General features: G+C 47.3%; 1 protein-coding gene across 1 annotated transcript in view; it reads right to left on the bottom strand.

The window, feature by feature from the left end:
* The window catches only part of LOC143770435 (sialic acid-binding Ig-like lectin 13), a 135973-nt gene extending 116124 nt beyond the window's left edge, over positions 1–19849 (bottom strand). Inside the window, exon 1 of the mRNA XM_077260057.1 lies at positions 19768–19849. The gene's annotated coding sequence lies outside the window, so the exon portion shown is untranslated. The remainder of the gene's footprint in view (positions 1–19767) is intronic.
* Between the last annotated feature and the right edge of the window lie 1769 nt (positions 19850–21618).

Raw genomic sequence — 21618 nt, 5'->3', positions numbered from 1 at the left:
GGTCGGTCAATACCACCACCTGATGTCTAGCCCCCTCAAGCCAATGACGCCACTCCTCAAAATCCCACTTCATAGCCAAGAGCTCCCGATTACCAATATCATAATTTCGCTCAGCGGGCGAAAATTTACGAGAAAAGAACGCGCAAGGTCTCATCACGGAGCAGTCGGAACTTTTCTGCGACAAAACCGCCCCAGCTCCGATTTCTGAAGCGTCGACCTCAACCTGAAAAGGAAGAGTAACATCAGGCTGACGCAATACAGGGGCGGAAGAAAAGCAGCGCTTAAGCTCCCGAAAGGCCTCCACAGCAGCAGGGGACCAATCAGCAACATCAGCACCCTTCTTAGTCAAATCAGTCAACGGCTTAGCAACATCAGAAAAACCAGTTATAAATCGACGATAAAAATTAGCAAAGCCCAAAAACTTCTGAAGGCTCTTAAGAGAAGAGGGTTGCGTCCAATCACAAATAGCCTGAACCTTGACAGGGTCCATCTCAATGGAAGAGGGGGAAAAAATGTACCCCAAAAACGAAATCTTTTGAACCCCAAAAACACACTTAGAACCCTTTACACACAAGGAATTAGAGCGCAAAACCTGAAAAACCCTCCTGACCTGTTGGACATGAGAGTCCCAGTCATCCGAAAAAATCAAAATATCATCCAGATACACAATCATAAATTTATCCAAATATTCACGGAAAATGTCATGCATAAAAGACTGAAAGACTGAAGGGGCATTTGAAAGACCAAAAGGTATTACTAAATACTCAAAATGGCCCTCAGGCGTATTAAATGCGGTTTTCCACTCATCCCCCTGCTTAATTCGCACTAAATTATACGCCCCACGAAGATCAATCTTAGAGAACCACTTGGCCCCCTTTATTCGAGCAAACAAATCAGTAAGCAGTGGCAAAGGATACTGATATTTAACCGTGATTTTATTCAAAAGCCGATAATCAATACACGGCCTCAAAGAGCCATCTTTTTTAGATACAAAGAAAAAACCGGCTCCTAAGGGAGATGACGAAGGACGAATATGTCCCTTTTCCAAGGACTCCTTAATATATTCCCGCATAGCAGCATGTTCAGGCACAGATAGATTAAATAAACGACCCTTTGGAAACTTACTGCCCGGAATCAGATCTATAGTACAATCGCAATCTCTGTGCGGAGGTAGTGAACCAAGTTTAGGCTCCTCAAAAACGTCACGATAATCAGATAAAAATTCCGGAATCTCAGAGGGAATAGATGACGAAATGGAAACCAAAGGTACGTCCCCATGAGTCCCCTGACATCCCCAGCTTAACACAGACATTGCTTTCCAGTCGAGGACTGGGTTATGAGATTGCAGCCATGGCAATCCAAGCACCAACACATCATGTAGATTATACAACACAAGGAAGCGAATAATCTCCTGGTGATCCGGATTAATAAGCATAGTTACTTGTGTCCAGTATTGTGGTTTATTACTAGCCAATGGCGTGGAGTCAATACCCTTCAGAGGTATAGGAACTTCCAAAGGCTCTAAATTAAACCCACAGCGTTTGGCAAAGGACCAATCCATAAGACTCAAAGCGGCGCCAGAGTCGACATAGGCGTCCGCGGTAATAGACGATAAAGAGCAAATCAGGGTCACAGATAGAATAAACTTAGACTGTAAAGTGCCAATTGAAACAGACTTATCAACCTTCTTAGTACGTTTAGAGCATGCTGATATAACATGAGTTGAATCACCACAATAGAAGCATAACCCATTTTTTCGCCTAAAATTCTGTCGTTCGCTTCTGGACAGAATTCTATCACATTGCATAATCTCTGGCGCCTTCACAGTAGACACCGCCAAATGGTGCACAGGTTTGCGCTCCCGCAAACGCTGATCAATCTGAATAGCCATTGTCATGGACTCATTCAGACCTGTAGGCACAGGGAACCCCACCATAACATCTTTAATGGCATCAGAGAGACCCTCTCTGAAATTCGCCGCCAGGGCGCACTCATTCCACTGAGTAAGCACAGACCACTTACGAAATTTTTGGCAGTATATTTCAACCTCATCTTGCCCTTGAGACAGGGCCATCAAGGCTTTTTCAGCCTGAATCTCTAAATGAGGTTCCTCATAAAGCAACCCCAAAGCCAGGAAAAACGCATCCACATTGAGCAACGCAGGATCCCCTGGTGCCAAAGCAAATGCCCAATCCTGAGGGTCGCCCCGGAGCAAGGAAATTACAATCCTGACCTGCTGTGCAGGATCTCCAGCGGAGCGAGATCTCAGAGACAAAAATAATTTACAATTATGTTTGAAATTCTGGAAGCGAGATCTATCCCTGGAGAAAAATTCAGGTAAAGGAATTCTAGGTTCAGATATAGGAGCATGAATTACAAAATCCTGTAAACTTTGAACCTTCATAGCGAGATTATCCAAACCAGTAGCTAAACTCTGAGGATCCATTTTAATCAGGTGAAATCAGAACCATTCAAGGATTAGAAGGAGAGAGAGACGAAGGCTGCAGTAAGCAGAGATGCAAGTGAATCAACTAATGAGCAAACTCAGAAAAAAAAAAAAAATTCTCTGCAGACTTCTTTTCTCTCCTTTCTTCTGCCAATTATTTTAACTCTTGGCCGGCCAAACTGTCATGGTTCTCAATGGCAAGAGACCGTAGTAAAGCATACAAAAGGACTAGCTCTTGGAAGATGGGAACTCGAGCTGACTGTGAGCTAAACCTACCGCACAACTAACAGTGGCCGGGTAGCGTGCCTACGTTTTATCCCTAGACGCCCAGCGCCAGCCGGAGGACTGACTGACCCTAGCAGAGGAAAATACAGACCTGGCTTACCTCTAGAGAAATTTTCCCCAAAAGGCAGACAGTAGCCCCCACATATATTGTCGGTGATTTTAGAGGAAAATGACATACGAAGTATGAAGATAGGTTTAGCAAATTGAGGTCCGCTTACTAGATAGTAGGAAGACAGAAAAGGGAACTTCAGAGTAGCTGAAAACCCTTTCAAAACACCATCCTGAAATTACTTTAAGACTCTAATATCAACTCATGACACCAGAGTGGCAATTTCAGCTCACAAGAGCTTCCAGCCTCAGAAATATTCAAAAACAGAGAACTGGAACAAAAATGCAAAACAATCTTAGGACTACAAGTCCAACTTAGCTGATAGTAGTCTAGGAGCAGGAACATGCAACAGAAAGGCTTCTGGTAACATTGTTGGCCGGCATAGAAATGACTGAGGAGCAAGGCTAAATAGAAACTCCCACATCCTGATGGAAACAGGTGAACAGAGGAGATGAAGCACACAAGTTCAGTACCACCAGTAACCACCGGGGGAGCCCAGAAACCAAATTCACAACACCCTCCTCTGTTATTGGGGTTCAGTAACGTCAGCTGTTCCCCTGCTGTGTGTGTGGCAATCCCTCCTACCTCCTCCACCTCCTCCTCCTCCACCTGTCCCTGGGCTCCAACACCGCTAGTTGTTGCCTGGTAGTGCTGTACGCGCAGTCCCGACAGTCCCTCCTCTGTTATTGGGGTTCAGTAATGTCAGCTGTTCCCCTGCTGTGTGTGTGGCAATCCCTCCTACCTCCTCCACCTCCTCCTCCTCCACCTGTCCCTGGGCTCCAACACCGCTAGTTGTTGCCTGGTAGTGCTGTACGCGCAGTCCCGACAGTCCCTCCTCTGTTATTGGGGTTCAGTAACGTCAGCTGTTCCCCTGCTGTGTGTGTGGCAATCCCTCCTACCTCCTCCACCTCCTCCTCCTCCACCTGTCCCTGGGCTCCAACACCGCTAGTTGTTGCCTGGTAGTGCTGTACGCGCAGTCCCGACAGTCCCTCCTCTGTTATTGGGGTTCAGTAACGTCAGCTGTTCCCCTGCTGTGTGTGTGGCAATCCCTCCTACCTCCTCCACCTCCTCCTCCTCCACCTGTCCCTGGGCTCCAACACCGCTAGTTGTTGCCTGGTAGTGCTGTACGCGCAGTCCCGACAGTCCCTCCTCTGTTATTGGGGTTCAGTAACGTCAGCTGTTCCCCTGCTGTGTGTGTGGCAATCCCTCCTACCTCCTCCACCTCCTCCTCCTCCACCTGTCCCTGGGCTCCAACACCGCTAGTTGTTGCCTGGTAGTGTTGTACGCGCAGTCCCGACAGTCCCTCCTCTGTTATTGGGGTTCAGTAACGTCAGCTGTTCCCCTGCTGTGCGTGTGGCAATCCCTCCTACCTCCTCCACCTCCTCCTCCTCCACCTGTCCCTGGGCTCCAACACCGCTAGTTGTTGCCTGGTAGTGCTGTACGCGCAGTCCCGACAGTCCCTCCTCTGTTATTGGGGTTCAGTAACGTCAGCTGTTCCCCTGCTGTGTGTGTTGCAATCCCTCCTACCTCCTCCACCTCCTCCTCCTCCACCTGTCCCTGGGCTCCAACACCGCTAGTTGCCGTCCAGAAGTGCTGTCCGCACAGAGACAAACACCTCGCCAATGTGTTAGTGGGGTTCAGTAACGTCAGCTGTTCCCCTGCTGTGTATACGGCAACGTGTACTGCGACCGCCACGCAGGCACAACAAGTTAAATTTAAGGGAACCTGTCCCCCCCCCAGGCGTTTGTTACTGAAGGAGCCACCTTGTGCAGCAGTAATGATGCAAAGGGAAAAAGTGCCTCTTTTCGTGGTGCTCCTTGCACATGCTGAACCTAACACTTATGAAAAGTGTCCCCTCCTACCGTGATACCGTCCGGTAGGTGGAACTTTCCTTTGTGATGTGACGCAGCACAGCCGTCATTCTTACCCCCTTGGCGCCGTGCGCCGCCTCCTCAGCGTTGTTTGAATCAGTCCCGGAGCCTGCGCTGTTAGGTTAGCCCTTGGCCATGCACACATTTTGCGCTGCCCGTCTTCTGACATCATTTGGTGTCAGGCTGGCTGCGCCTGTGCGGCCGCGCTGGCCGAGATCCCGCCTCGTACTGTCTTCTGATTTCATCCCACTGGGGGCCTGAGATCCATGGACATGCGCAGTGCATATCTGAACCTCCACCTCTCACTCATCTCCCTACGGCTTCTTCCAACTGTGCGGTGTCAGCTGGTCCCTAATAGCATGCCACGGCCGTGACACCGCACAGTCTGAAGAAGCCGTAGGGAGGGGAGTGAGAGGCGAGGATATGCACTGCGCATGGCCACAGATCTCAGGCCCCCAGTGGGATTAAATCAGAAGACAGTACGAGGCGGGATCTCGGCCAGCGCGGCCGCACAGGCGCAGCCAGCCTGACACCAAATGATGTCAGAAGACGGGCAGCGCAAAATGTGTGCATGGCCAAGGGCTAACCTAACAGCGCAGGCTCCGGGACTGATTCAAACAACGCTGAGGAGGCGGCGCACGGCGCCAAGGGGGTAAGAATGACGGCTGTGCTGCGTCACATCACAAAGGAAAGTTCCACCTACCGGACGGTATCACGGTAGGAGGGGACACTGTCATGATCTCCATGGCCAGAGAACTAGCATAAGCCTCAATAGGAACAAGCTCTTGGAAGATGTAACTGTACTGACCATGAACTAAACCTACCGCATCATCTAGAAGTAGCCAGGTAGCATGTCCTACTTTTATCCCTATATGCCCAGCGCCGGCCGGAGAACTAAATAATGCTAGCAGAGGGAAATATAAGACCTGACTCACCTCTAGAGAAATGCCCAAAAAGGAGACAGAAGCCCCCCACATATATTGGCGGTGATATGAGATGAAACAACAAACGCAGCAGGAAAATAGTTTTAGCAAATTTGAGGTCCGCTTTCTAGATAGCAGAAGACAGAAAGCATACTTTCATGGTCAGTAGAAAACCCTAACAAAACACATCCAGAAATTACTTTAGGACTCTGGCATTAACTCATAATACCAGAGTGGCAATTCCTGATCAACAAGAGCTTTCCAGACACAGTAACGAAACTGCAGCTGTGAACTGGAACCAAAATACAAAAACAAAACATGGACGAATGTCCAACTTATCTAGTAGATGTCTGGGAGCAGGAACAAGCACAGAGAGGCTTCTGATAACATTGTTGACCGGCAAGCATCTAACAGAGAAGCCAGATTATATAGCGACACCCAGATCTAATCAGAACAGGTGAACAGGGAAGATGATGTCACAAGTTCAATTCCACCAGTAGCCACCGGGGGAGCCCAGAATCCAAATTCACAACAGTACCCCCCCCTCAAGGAGGGGGCACCGAACCCTCACCAGAACCACCAGGGCGATCAGGATGGGCCCTATGAAAGGCACGAACCAGATCAGAGGCATGAACATCAGATGCAGTGACCCAAGAATTATCCTCCTGGCCGTATCCCTTCCACTTGACCAGATACTGGAGTCTCCGTCTGGAAACACGGGAGTCTAGGATTTTGTCCACAACGTACTCCAACTCACCCTCAACCAACACCGGAGCAGGAGGCTCAACGGAAGGCACAACCGGTGCCTCATACCTGCGCAATAACGACCGATGAAAAACGTTATGAATAGAAAAGGATGCAGGGAGGTCCAAACGGAAGGAAACAGGGTTAAGAATCTCCAATATTTTATACGGACCGATGAACCGAGGCTTAAACTTAGGAGATGAGACCCTCATAGGGACAAAACGAGAAGACAACCACACCAAATCTCCAACACAAAGCCGAGGACCAACACGACGGTGACGGTTGGCAAAAAGCTGAGTCTTCTCCTGGGACAGCTTTAAATTGTCCATCACCTGCCCCCAGATATGATGCAATCTCTCCACCACCGCATCCACTCCAGGACAATCCGAGGATTCCATCTGACCGGAGGAAAATCGAGGGTGGAACCCCGAATTACAGAAAAACGGGGACACCAAAGTGGCAGAGCTGGCCCGATTATTGAGGGCGAACTCCGCCAATGGCAAAAAAGCAACCCAATCATCCTGGTCAGCAGACACAAAACACCTCAGATATGTCTCCAGGGTCTGATTAGTCCGCTCGGTCTGGCCATTAGTCTGAGGGTGAAAAGCAGACGAAAAAGACAAATCTATGCCCATCCTAGCACAGAATGCCCGCCAAAATCTAGACACAAATTGGGTTCCTCTGTCAGAAACGATATTCTCAGGAATACCATGCAAACGAACAACATTTTGAAAAAACAGGGGCACCAACTCGGAAGAAGAAGGCAATTTGGGCAGGGGAACCAAATGGACCATCTTAGAAAAACGGTCACACACCACCCAGATGACAGACATCTTCTGAGAAACAGGCAGATCTGAAATAAAATCCATCGAGATGTGTGTCCAAGGCCTCTTAGGAATAGGCAAGGGCAACAATAATCCACTAGCCCGAGAACAACAAGGCTTGGCCCGAGCACAAACGTCACAAGACTGCACAAAGCCTCGCACATCTCGTGACAGGGAAGGCCACCAGAAGGATCTTGCCACCAAATCCCTGGTACCAAAAATTCCAGGATGACCTGCCAATGCAGAAGAATGTACCTCAGAGATGACTCTACTGGTCCAATCATCAGGAACAAACAACCTATCAGGCGGACAACGATCCGGTCTATCCGCCTGAAACTCCTGCAAGGCCCGCCGCAGGTCTGGAGAAACGGCTGACAAGATAACTCCCTCCTTAAGAATACCTGTGGGGTCAGAGTTACCGGGTGAATCAGGCTCAAAACTCCTAGAAAGGGCATCCGCCTTAACATTCTTAGAACCCGGTAGGTACGATACCACAAAATTAAACCGAGAGAAAAATAATGACCAGCGCGCCTGTCTAGGATTCAGGCGCCTGGCGGTCTCAAGATAGATCAAGTTTTTGTGGTCAGTCAATACCACCACCTGATGTCTGGCCCCCTCGAGCCAATGGCGCCACTCCTCAAACGCCCACTTCATAGCCAAAAGCTCCCGATTCCCAACATCATAATTCCGCTCAGCGGGCGAAAATTTACGGGAAAAGAAGGCACAAGGCCTCATCACGGCGCAGTCAGAACTTTTCTGCGACAACACTGCCCCAGCCCCGATCTCAGAAGCGTCGACCTCAACCTGAAAAGGAAGAGTCACATCAGGCTGACGCAACACAGGGGCAGAAGAAAAACGGCGCTTAAGCTCCTGAAAGGCCTCCACAGCATCAGGGGACCAATTAGCAACATCAGCACCCTGTCTAGTCAAATCGGTCAATGGCTTAACGACATCCGAAAAACCAGAAATAAATCGACGATAAAAGTTGGCAAAGCCCAAAAATTTCTGAAGACTTTTAAGAGAAGAGGGCTGCGTCCAATCACAAATAGCTTGAACCTTGACAGGATCCATCTCAATGGAAGAGGGAGAAAAAATATATCCCAAAAAGGAAATTCTCTGAACCCCAAAAACGCACTTAGAACCCTTGACACACAGAGAATTAGACCGCAAAACCTGAAAAACCCTCTTAACTTGCCGGACATGAGAGTCCCAATCATCCGAAAAAATCAGAATATCATCCAGATACACTATCATAAATTTATCCAAAAAATCGCGGAAAATATCATGCATAAAGGACTGGAAGACTGAAGGGGCATTAGAAAGACCAAAAGGCATCACCAAATACTCAAAGTGGCCCTCGGGCGTATTAAATGCGGTTTTCCACTCATCCCCCTGCCTGATCCGCACCAAATTATACGCCCCACGGAGATCAATCTTAGAGAACCACTTGGCCCCCTTTATGCGAGCAAACAAATCAGTCAGCAACGGCAATGGGTATTGATATTTAACCGTGATTTTATTCAAAAGCCGATAATCAATACATGGTCTCAAAGAGCCGTCTTTTTTTGACACAAAGAAAAAACCGGCTCCTAAGGGAGATGACGATGGACGAATATGTCCCTTTTCCAAGGACTCCTTTATATATTCTCGCATAGCAGTATGTTCAGGCACAGACAGATTAAATAAACGACCCTTTGGGTATTTACTACCCGGAATTAAATCTATAGCACAATCGCACTCACGGTGCGGAGGTAGTGAACCCAGCTTGGGTTCTTCAAAGACGTCACGATAATCAGACAGGAACTCAGGGATTTCAGAGGGAATAGATGATGAAATGGAAACCACAGGTACATCCCCATGAGCCCCCTTACATCCCCAGCTCAACACAGACATAGCTCTCCAGTCAAGGACTGGGTTGTGAGACTGCAGCCATGGCAATCCCAGCACCAAATCATCATGTAGATTATACAGCACCAGAAAACGAATAGTCTCCTGGTGATCCGGATTAATACACATAGTCACTTGTGTCCAGTATTGTGGTTTATTATTAGCCAATGGGGTGGAGTCAATCCCCTTCAGAGGAATAAGAGTCTCCAAAGGCTCTAAATCATACCCACAACGATTGGCAAAGGACCAATCCATAAGACTCAAAGCGGCGCCAGAGTCGATATAGGCGTCCGTAGTAATAGATGACAAAGAGCAAATCAGGGTCACAGACAAAATAAATTTAGACTGTAAAGTGCCAATGGGAACGGATTTATCAAGCTTTTTAGTACGCTTAAAGCATGCTGATATAACATGAGTAGAATCCCCACAATAGAAACACAACCCATTTTTCCGTCTAAAATTCTGCCGCTCGCTTCTGGACAGAATTCTATCACACTGCATGTTTTCTGGCGTCTTCTCAGTGGACACCGCCAGATGGTGCACTGGTTTGCGCTCCCGCAGACGCCTATCGATCTGAATGGCCATTGTCATGGACTCATTCAGACTTGCAGGCACAGGGAACCCCACCATAACATCCTTAATGGCATCAGAAAGACCCTCTCTGAAAGTAGCCGCCAAAGCACACTCATTCCACTGAGTAAGCACAGACCATTTACGGAATTTTTGGCAGTAAATTTCAGCTTCATCTTGCCCCTGCGATAGGGACATCAAAGTTTTTTCTGCCTGAAGTTCCAAATGAGGTTCCTCATACAGCAAGCCCAAGGCCAGAAAAAACGCATCCACATTGCGCAACGCAGGATCCCCTGGTGCCAATGCAAAAGCCCAATCTTGAGGGTCGCCGCGGAGCAAGGAAATCACAATCCTGACCTGCTGTGCAGGGTCTCCAGCAGAACGAGATTTCAGGGACAAAAATAACTTACAATTATTTCTAAAATTCTGAAAGCTAGATCTATTCCCTGAGAAGAATTCCGGCAAAGGAATTCTCGGCTCTGATACCGGAGCATGAACAACAAAATCTTGCAAACTTTGTACTTTCGTGGCGAGATTATTCAAACCTGCAGTTACACTCTGTAGATCCATTATAGACAGGTGAACATAGAGCCATTCAAAGATTAGAAGGAGAGAGAAAAAAAAGAAAGACTGCAGCATAGACAGACTGGCAAGTGATCCAATTAAGAGCACACTAACTACTAGAGAAAAAAAAAAAAAAAAAATTTTCAGCAGACTTCTTATTTCTCTCCTTTCTCAGCCAAGGATTTTAACCCTTTAGTGGGCCGGTCAAACTGTCATGATCTCCATGGCCAGAGAACTAGCATAAGCCTCAATAGGAACAAGCTCTTGGAAGATGTAACTGTACTGACCATGAACTAAACCTACCGCATCATCTAGAAGTAGCCAGGTAGCATGTCCTACTTTTATCCCTATATGCCCAGCGCCGGCCGGAGAACTAAATAATGCTAGCAGAGGGAAATATAAGACCTGACTCACCTCTAGAGAAATGCCCAAAAAGGAGACAGAAGCCCCCCACATATATTGGCGGTGATATGAGATGAAACAACAAACGCAGCAGGAAAATAGTTTTAGCAAATTTGAGGTCCGCTTTCTAGATAGCAGAAGACAGAAAGCATACTTTCATGGTCAGTAGAAAACCCTAACAAAACACATCCAGAAATTACTTTAGGACTCTGGCATTAACTCATAATACCAGAGTGGCAATTCCTGATCAACAAGAGCTTTCCAGACACAGTAACGAAACTGCAGCTGTGAACTGGAACCAAAATACAAAAACAAAACATGGACGAATGTCCAACTTATCTAGTAGATGTCTGGGAGCAGGAACAAGCACAGAGAGGCTTCTGATAACATTGTTGACCGGCAAGCATCTAACAGAGAAGCCAGATTATATAGCGACACCCAGATCTAATCAGAACAGGTGAACAGGGAAGATGATGTCACAAGTTCAATTCCACCAGTAGCCACCGGGGGAGCCCAGAATCCAAATTCACAACAGGACACTTTTCATAAGTGTTAGGTTCAGCATGTGCAAGGACCATAATTAAAAGAGCTAAGTTTACCTTTTCCAGCATTAGTGCTGTACACGATGGCTCTTTCAGCTACAAACGCCTGGGGGGGGGTTAAAGTTTCCCTTTCAACTTGCTCCAGTGTAGGCTTTGGCCTACACTCTGCTCCCTCTCCTCCTCCTGCTGACCCTGGGCTCCAACACCGCCAGTTGGGGCCCGGTACTGCTAGCTGCACAGAGAAAAACACCAGCCAATGTGTCAGTGGGGTTCAGCACCGCCAGCTGTTCCCCTGCTGTGCAGCCGGCAACGTGTCCTGCGACCGCCACGCAGGCACAACAGACCCAAAGCTGCCGCCAGTGCAGGCTTCGGCCTACACTCTGCTCCATCTCCTCCTCCTGCTGACCCTGGGCTCTAACACCGCCAGTTGGGGCCCGGTACTGCTAGCTGCACAGAGAAAAACACCAGCCAATGTGTCAGTGGGGTCCAGCACCGCCAGCTGTTCCCCTGCTGTGTAGCCGGCATCGTGTCCTGCAAAAGCCACGCAGACACAAGAACTGAAATTGAAGGGAACCTGTCCCCCCTCCCCCAGGTGTTTCTATGTTTTACAGCCACCTTGTACAGCAGTAATACTGCATGTGTGCAAGGTGGCTCGGAAACTTATTCTCCTTGCCCATGGGGAACTGAACACGTCTAAAATGAGTCCTCTGAGACCATTAAAACGTCCCTCAGGTGTGATTTTCCTTTGTATTGACACGCAACAAGCTCCTTGGTAGCGCTGCCCGTCTTCTGGCCTCATTGTTTGGCTGGCTGCGCCTCTGCCGCCGCCTTGCCCCACACAACGCCCCTCGGTGTCTTATTTATTGGGACTGCGAGGGTGTGATTGATGGGCTTGATCGGTGCATTTCTTCGCCTGTCCCTCATCTCCTTCCGCCTTCTTCGGACTGTGCGGCTTCATGGCCGTGGCATGCGATAAGGGATCAGCTGACGCCGCATAGTCTGAAGCAGGTGTAAGAACCCAAGCGAGAGGCGAACATATGTACTGCACCAGGCCATGAATCCCAGCCCCGCAGTGTTTTAACAATGTTAAGACACTGCGGGGCTGGGATTCATGGTCATCGCAAACCGCAACGGCCGACATTACATGATGTCAGAGGATGGGCAGCGCTAACAGCGCAAGGCCAAGGGATAACACGACAGCGCAGACTCCTGTGCAGCAAATAAAGATGCTCAGGAGGCCGCGCCAAGCACCAAGGTGGCATTTTTGCCAGCTGTACTGCGTCTCTTTACGAAGGGAACTCACGCCTCAAAATCAGTTTGACTGTGTAAGGGCCTAAATGTTATACGTGTTCCTTTCAGCGTGTGCAAGGAGCAAAATTAATAGAGCAACCTTTGACTTGTGCAGCATTACTGCTGCATAAGCTGTGGCTCTTCTACTTTGTAACACCTGAGGGGGGGTTAAAGGTTACCTTTGAAATTGGTTCAATTAGGCTTCGGCCTACACTCTGCTCCCCCTGCTGACCCTGGGCTCCAACACCGCCAGTTGGGGCCCGGTACTGCTAGCTGCACAGAGAAAAACACCAGCCAATGTGTCAGTGGGGTTCAGCACCGCCAGCTGTTCCCCTGCTGTGCAGCCGGCAACGTGTCCTGCGACCGCCACGCAGGCACAACAGACCCAAAGCTGCCGCCAGTGCAGGCTTCGGCCTACACTCTGCTCCATCTCCTCCTCCTGCTGACCCTGGGCTCTAACACCGCCAGTTGGGGCCCGGTACTGCTAGCTGCACAGAGAAAAACACCAGCCAATGTGTCAGTGGGGTCCAGCACCGCCAGCTGTTCCCCTGCTGTGTAGCCGGCAACGTGTCCTGCGACCGCCACGCAGGCACAACAGACCCAAAGCTGCCGCCAGTGCAGGCTTCGGCCTACACTCCCCTCCCCCTGCTCCTCCTCCTGCTCCTCCTCCTGCTGACCCTGGGCTCTAACACCGCCAGTTGGGGCCCGGTACTGCTAGCTGCACAGAGAAAAACACCAGCCAATGTGTCAGTGGGGTCCAGCACCGCCAGCTGTTCCCCTGCTGTGTAGCCGGCATCGTGTCCTGCAAAAGCCACGCAGACACAAGAACTGAAATTGAAGGGAACCTGTCCCCCCTCCCCCAGGCGTTTGTACGTTTTACAGCCACCTCGTACAGCGGTAATGCTGCATGTGTGCAAGGTGGCTCATAAACGTATTCTCCTCGCACATGTGGAACTGAAAACACGTCTGAAATGTGTCCTCTGTGTGACCATTTAACCGTCCCGGTGGTGTGACTTTCCTTTGTAATGACACGCTGCAACCCCCTTGGTAGCGCTGCCCGTCTTCTGGCCTCATTGTTTGGCTGCCTGCGCCTCTGCGGCCGCCCTGACCCACACAACGCCCCTCGGTGTCTTATTTATTTGGACTGCGAGGGTGTGATTGATGGGCATGAGCAGTGCATATCTTCGCCTGTTGTCACTCATCTCCTTCCGCCTTCTTCAGACTGTGCGGCTTCATGGCCGTGGCATGCGATAAGGGATCAGCTGACGCCGCACAGTCTGAAGCGGGTGTAAGGACCCGAGTGTGAGAGGCGAACATATGTGCTGCGCCAGGCCATGAATCCCAGACCCACAGTGTTTTAACAATGTTAAGACACTGCGGGGCTGGGATTCATGGTCATCGCGAACCGCAACGGCCGACATTACATGATGTCGGAAGATGGGCAGCGCTAACAGCGCTAGGCCAGGGGATAACACGACAGCACAGACTCCTGTACAGCAAATAACAACGCTCAGGAGGCTGCACCCAGCACCAAGGTGGGATTCTTGACATCTGTGCTGCGTCTCATTACGAAGGGAACTCGCGCCTCCAACACAGTTTGACTGTATAAAGGGCTAAATGTTATACGTGTTTCATTCAGCGTGTGCAAGGAGAAAAATTAAAAGAGCAACCTTTGACTTGTGCGGCACTACTGCTGCATAAGCTGTGGTGGCTCTTCTAGTTTGTAACCCCTGAGGGGGGGTTAAAGGTTTACTTTAAAATTGGTTCAATTAGGCTTCGGCCTACACTCTGCTCCCCCTGCAGAGCCCGGGCTCCAACACCGCCAGTTGGGGCCCGGTACTGCTAGCTGCACAGAGAAAAACACCAGCCAAAGTGTCAGTGGGGTTCAGCACCGCAGCTGTTCCCCTGCTGTGTAGCCGGCAACGTGTCCTGCGACCGCCACGCAGGCACAACAGACCCAAAGCTGCCGCCAGTGCAGGCTTCGGCCTACACTCCCCTCCCCCTGCTCCTCCTCCTGCTCCTCCTCCTGCTGACCCTGGGCTCTAACACCGCCAGTTGGGGCCCGGTACTGCTAGCTGCACAGAGAAAAACACCAGCCAATGTGTCAGTGGGGTCCAGCACCGCCAGCTGTTCCCCTGCTGTGTGGCCGGCATCGTTTCCTGCAAAAGCCACGCAGACACAAGAACTGAAATTGAAGGGAACCTGTCCCCCCTCCCCCAGGCGTTTGTACGTTTTACAGCCACCTCGTACAGCGGTAATGCTGCATGTGTGCAAGGTGGCTCATAAACGTATTCTCCTCGCACATGTGGAACTGAAAACACGTCTGAAATGTGTCCTCTGTGTGACCATTTAACCGTCCCGGTGGTGTGACTTTCCTTTGTAATGAGACGCTGCAACCCCCTTGGTAGCGCTGCCCGTCTTCTGGCATCATTGTTTGGCTGCCTGCGCCTCTGCGGCCGCCCTGACCCACACAACGCCCCTCGGTGTCTTATTTATTTGGACTGCGAGGGTGTTATTGATGGGCTTGATCGGTGCATTTCTTCGCCTGTCCCTCATCTCCTTCCGCCTTCTTCAGACTATGCGGCTTCATGTCCGTGGCATGCGATAAGGGATCAGCTGACGCCGCACAGTCTGAAGCGGGTGTAAGGACCCGAGTGCGAGAGGCGAACATATGTACTGCGCCAGGCCATGAATCCCAGCCCCGCAGTGTTTTAACAATGTTAAGACACTGCGGGGCTGGGATTCATGGTCATCGCGAACCGCAACGGCCGACATTAAATGATGTCAGAAGATGGGCAGCGCTAACAGCGCAAGGCCAAGGGATAACACGACAGCGCAGACTCCTGTACAGCAAATAACAACGCTCAGGAGGCTGCACCCAGCACCAAGGTGGGATTCTTGACATCTGTGCTGCGTCTCATTACGAAGGGAACTCGCGCCTCCAACACAGTTTGACTGTATAAAGGGCTAAATGTTATACGTGTTTCATTCGGCGTGTGCAAGGAGAAAAATTAAAAGAGCAACCTTTGACTTGTGCGGCACTACTGCTGCATAAGCTGTGGCTCTTCTAGTTTGTAACCCCTGAGGGGGGGTTAAAGGTTACCTTTGAAATCGGTTCAATTAGGCTTCGGCCTACACTCTGCTCCACCGGCAGAGCCCGGGCTCCAACACCGCTAGTTGCTGTCCGGAAGTGCTGGCTGCACAGAGCCAAACACCTCGCCAATGTGTCAGTGGGGTTCAGCACCGCCAGCTGTTCCCCTGCTGTGTAGCCGGCAACGTGTCCTGCGACCGCCACGCAGGCACAACAGACCGAAAGCTGCCGCCAGTGCAGGCTTCGGCCTACACTCCCCTCCCCCTGCTCCTCCTTCTGCTGACCCTGGGCTCTAACACCGCCAGTTGGGGCTCTAGGAAGACAAGCTTGAATAGGTCCCCATCCTGGTTCCAGTACCGTCAGCTGGTTCCGGGCAGAGCCTTTGGCTTAGGTGCCTCCCTCTGGGTATCCGAGTTCCACCAATGTCAGGTGGTCCTTGGTAGTGCTTTCAGGCACGGGTACCTCCTGCTTAGTAACTGGGTTCCAGTAACGTCAGCTGGTCCTCGGTAGTTCCATTGGCTCTTGGACCTTCGACTACCCATCCGGGTTCCAGTACCGTCAGCTGGTTCTCGGCAGTGTCTTTTGCTCTTGTACCTTCTGCTCCCCATCCTGGTTCCAGTACCGTCAGCTGGTTCCGGGCAGAGCCTTTGGCTTAGGTGCCTCCCTCTGGGTATCCGAGTTCCACCAACGTCAGGTGGTCCTTGGTAGTGCTTTCAGGCACGGGTACCTCCTGCTTAGTAACCGGGTTCCAGTAACGTCAGCTGGTCCTCGGTAGTTCCATTGGCTCTTGGACCTTCGGCTACCCATCCGGGTTCCAGTACCGTCAGCTGGTTCTCGGCAGTGTCTTTTGCTCTTGTACCTTCTGCTCCCCATCCTGGTTCCAGTACCGTCAGCTGGTTCCGGGCAGAGCCTTTGGCTTAGGTGCCTCCCTCTGGGTATCCGAGTTCCACCAACGTCAGGTGGTCCTTGGTAGTGCTTTCAGGCACGGGTACCTCCTGCTTAGTAACCGAGTTCCAGTAACGTCAGCTGGTCCACGGTAGTTCCATTGGCTCTTGGACCTTCGGGTAGCCATCCGAGTTCCAGATCCATCAGCTGTTTCTCTGCATTTTCTCAGCCTTCTTGTACCTTCTGCTACATTTCCAAGTTCAAGACCCTAAAGACGATGACCCGGAAGACCACCCCTAAGATGATGACGACACCAGAGACGACAACCACCGAGATGACGACGACCCTGGAGACGATGACCCTGAAGACGACCCCGATGACGACGACCCCGATGACGACGACCCCGGAGACGACGACCCTGGAGACGACGACGACATGGGAGACCGAGAAGCAGAAGAACAAGAGGCTGCAGAACAAAGAGCAGAAGAACATTAAGCATAAGACTAAATATCAGAGCAAAAGATATTATCTAAATTATAAGCAGAAGAAGACTAAGCAGTGTATGGGGGTGAGTCCGTTCCTCTTCGTGGTGCCCCTGGATAAAGCCTGATGCTGCAGGCCAAACTGAACGCGGACAAATGTAACTCTTTTGTGACAGGCAGAACGGAAGGTGTAATCTTCAAACTTTTATAGATAACAACTACGGGAATGCCTGTCACAAATAAGAATATGATGAAGAAGTTGAATATGAAAAAGATAATAGTTAAATAAAAAGAATATGAACAATGTAAAAAAAAAAAATTAGAGGTAGAAGAAGATGAATAAGGTGAAGATAGTTGATGTCAAAGAAGCTGATGATGAGGATAATGAAGAAGAAAGTGTGGGAGAAGTAAAAAAGAAGGTGAAGGACGTGGAAGTAGTGAAACATCAATATCTGACAAAATAAAAAAATAAAAATAGTCAAAATCTTTCTAACGCCGACCGTCATAAAAAAAAACAAAAAAACCTGCTATTCTATTTGTTTGGGCTAAACCTCTGTGCCTTTAATGTCTCCGCCACCTCCCCCAATACATCCTACATTATTCTTAGTTGTTTTCCTTCATGTAGAATGAACCTACAAGGAAAGAAAGGGTTTATTTTAATTCCGATATTTTCGTCCCATTGACTTGCATTGGGATCGGGTATCGGTATCGGATTAGATCCGATACTTTGACGGTAACGGCCGATACTTTCCGATACCGATACTTTCCGATATCGGAAGGTATCGCTCAACACTAGTAATGAACTGTATTCAAAAAAGTTTGACCCAAAAAGACTGGAGGTGGGCTCAACAGAAATTTTATGTAATATCATCAGTCTCAGCTGAGAGTAGTGCTCAGTTGAGAACTTTTGCCCCTTTGTGTTAGCAATTGGTGGAATTCCCAGAACCAGGAACTCAATGATCAAAACTTCCCTCATCTTCATGTAATAATGCAGTTGTACTGTAAGGTATTGCAGTGAGGAACCCTCAATTTCAACTTCTAATATTAAATAAAGTCCTCAAAAGACTGTTATGGGTTGTGCAGAGACTGGTAACTTGATAAAGAAAAACAGGTGAGGCAAAAAAAAACATGAAAAGTCCATTTCTAAAGCAGGTGACACATAAAATGTTTAAAAAAAAAATAAGGATGCCTCTCACAAAATTAGAATATCATCAAAAAGTTAATTTATTTCAGTTCTTCAATACAAAAAGTGAAACTCATATATTATATAGAGTCATTACACACAGAGTGATCTATTTCACATGTTTATTTCTGTTAATGTTGATGATTATGGCTTACAGCCAATGAAAACCCAAAAGTCATTATCTCAATAAATTAGAATAATTAACAAAAAAACACCTGCAAAGGCTTCCTAAGCATTTATAAAGGTCCCTTAGTCTGTTTCAGTAGGCTCCACAATCATGGGGAAGACTGCTGACTGACAGAGGTCCAGAAGGCAGTCATTGACACACTCCACAAAGAGGGGAAGACACAAAAGGTCATTGTTAAAGAAGCTGGCTGTTCACAGAGTGCTGTATCCAAGAATATTAATGGAAAGTTACGTGGAAGGAAAAAGTGTGGTAGAAAAACGTGCACAAGCAACCGGGATAACCGCAGCATAGTAAGGATTGTTACGAAAAGTCCATTTAAAAATTGGGGGGAAATTCACAAGGAGCGGACTGCTGCTGGAGTCATTGATTCAAGAGCCGCCACACACAGACGTATCCAGGACATGGGCTTCAAGTGTAACATTCCTTGTGTCAGCCACTCATGACCAATAGACAATGCCAGGAGCGTCTTACCTGGGCCAAGGAGAAAAAGAACTGGACTGTTGTCAGTGGTCCAAGGTGTTGTTTTCAGATTAAATTAAATTTTGCATTTCATTTGGAAATCAAGGTCCAGAGTCTGGAGGAAGAGTGGAGAGGCACACAATCCAAGCTGCTGGAGGTCTGGTGTGAAGTCTCCACAATCAGTGATGGTTTGGGGAGCCATGTCATCTGCTGGTGTAGGTCCACTGTGTTTTATCAAGACCAAAGTCAGCACAGCCGTCTACCAGGAGATTTTAGAGCACTAAATGCTTCCCTCTGCCGGCAAGCTTTTTGGAGATGGAAATGCCATTCTCCAGCAGGACTTGGCCCCTGTCCACACTGCCAAAAGTACCAATACCTGGTTTACAAACAACAGTATCACTGTGCTTGATTGGCAGCAAACTCGTCTGACCATAACCCCATAGAGAATCTATGGAGCATTGTCAAGAGGAAGATGAGAGACACCAGACCCAACAATGCTAATGAGCTGAAAGCTGCTATCAAAGCAACCTGGGCTTCCATAACACCTCAGCAGTGCCACAGGCTGATCACCTCCATGCCACGCTGCATTGATGCAGTAATTGATACAAAAGGAGCCCCGACCAAGTATTGAGGGCATTTACTGAACATACATTTTAGAAGGCCAACATTTCTGATTTTAAAATCATTTTTCAAGCTGGTGTTATAAAGTATTTTAATTTACTGAGATAATGACTTTTGGGTTTTCATTGGCTGTAAGCCATAATCATCAACATTAACAGAAATAAACATGAAACAGATCACTCTGTAATGACTCTATATAATATATGAGATTCACTTTTTGTGCTTTAGAACTGAAATAAATTAACTTTTTGATGATATTCTAATTTAGTGAAAAGCACCTGTATATCATAAAAATAGTAAATACTAAATTTAATGTAATACAGAGCATGAGTCAGTGCAGTAAATCGAAAGTTACTGAGCACAGTACACAATAAATACCATCCAATACCCAGATCTCGTTACCTGTGTTTCTTCGGAATCTTACAATCCATTTACATCCATGTATCGATATGCTTCCTCCTTGTGCTCTCAGTAACACTGTAAAAAGTTTTATTTTTGCCTGATTACATTATGACCTGACAGTACCTGCTGATATATAAAAGCAGAAGTTCCAAGTCTAAGTGTGATGCTCATCATATAAGATTGCATGTCAGTATTTTCACTGATGGCCCATCATCATCCTATCACAAAAGATCAGTATTATAGCAGTTATATTCTTGTACATAGGGGCAGTATTATAGTTGCTATATTCCTGTACATAGGGGGCAGTATTATAGTAGTTATATTCTTGTACATAGGAGCAGTATTATAGTAGTTATATTCTTGTACATAAGGGCAGTATTATAGTAGTTATATTCTTGTACATAGGGAACAGTATTATAGTAGTTATATTCTTGTACGTAGGGAGCAGTATTATAGTAGTTATATTCTTGTACATAGGAGCAGTATTATAGTAGTTATATTCTTGTACATAGGGGCAGTATTATAGTAGTTATATTCTTGTACATAGGGGGCAGCATTATAGTAGTTATATTCTTGTACATAGGGGTAGTATTATAGTAGTTATATTCTTGTACATAGGGGGCAGCATTACAGTAGTTACATTCATGTACATAGGGGCAGTATTATAGTAGTTATATTCTTGTACATAGGGGCAGTATTATAGTAGTTATATTCTTGTACATAGGGGGCAGTATTATAGTAGTTATATTCTTATACATAGGAGGAGTATTATAGTAGTTATATAATTGTACATAGGGGCAGTATTATGGTAGTTATATTCTTGTACATAGGGAGCAGTATTATTGTAGTTATATTCTTGTACATAGGGGCAGTACTATAGTAGTTATATTCTTGTACATAGGGGCAGTATTATAGTAGTTATATTCTTGTATAGAGGAGCAGTATGATAGTAGTTATATTCTTGTACATAGGGGCAGTATTATAGTAGTTATATTCTTGTGCATAGGGGGCAGCATTATAGTAGTTACATTCTTGTACATAGGGGCAGTATTATAGTAGTTATATTCTTGTACATAGGGGCAGTATTATAGTAGTTATATTCTTGTACATAGGGGGCAGTATTATAGTAGTTATATTCTTATACATAGGAGGAGTATTATAGTAGTTATATAATTGTACATAGGGGCAGTACTATAGTAGTTATATTCTTGTACATAGGGAGCAGTATTATTGTAGTTATATTCTTGGACATAGGGGCAGTACTATAGTAGTTAGATGCTTGTACATAGGGGCAGTATTATAGTAGTTATATTCTTGTATAGAGGAGCAGTATGATAGTAGTTATATTCTTGTACATAGGAGTAGTATTATAATAGGTATATTCTTGTACATAGAGGCATCATTAAAGTAGCTATATTCTTGTACATAGGGGCAGTGTTATAGTAGTTATATTCTTGTACATGGGGGCAGCATTATAGTAGTTATATTCTTTTACATAGGAGCAGTATTATAGTAGTTCTATTCTTGTACATGGGGGCAGCATTATAGTACTTATATTCTTGTACATAGCGGCAGTATTATAGTAGATATATTCTTCTATATAGGTGCAGTATTATAGTAGTTACATTCTTGAACATAAGAGCAGTATTATAGTAGTTATATTCTTGTACATAGAGGCAGTATTAAAGTAGTTATATTCCTGTACATAGGGGCTGTATTATAGTAGATACAGTATATTATTGTACACACGGGCAGTATTATAGTAGTTATATTCTTGTACATAGGGTAGTATTTTAGTAGGTATATTCTTGTACATAGAATATACCTAGAATATATACAATACGGCAGTAT

The sequence above is a fragment of the Ranitomeya variabilis genome, chromosome 4 (assembly GCF_051348905.1).
Source record: "Ranitomeya variabilis isolate aRanVar5 chromosome 4, aRanVar5.hap1, whole genome shotgun sequence".
Classification (NCBI taxonomy): Eukaryota; Metazoa; Chordata; class Amphibia; order Anura; family Dendrobatidae; genus Ranitomeya; species Ranitomeya variabilis.
This window is presented reverse-complemented; position numbering and strand designations above follow the sequence as displayed.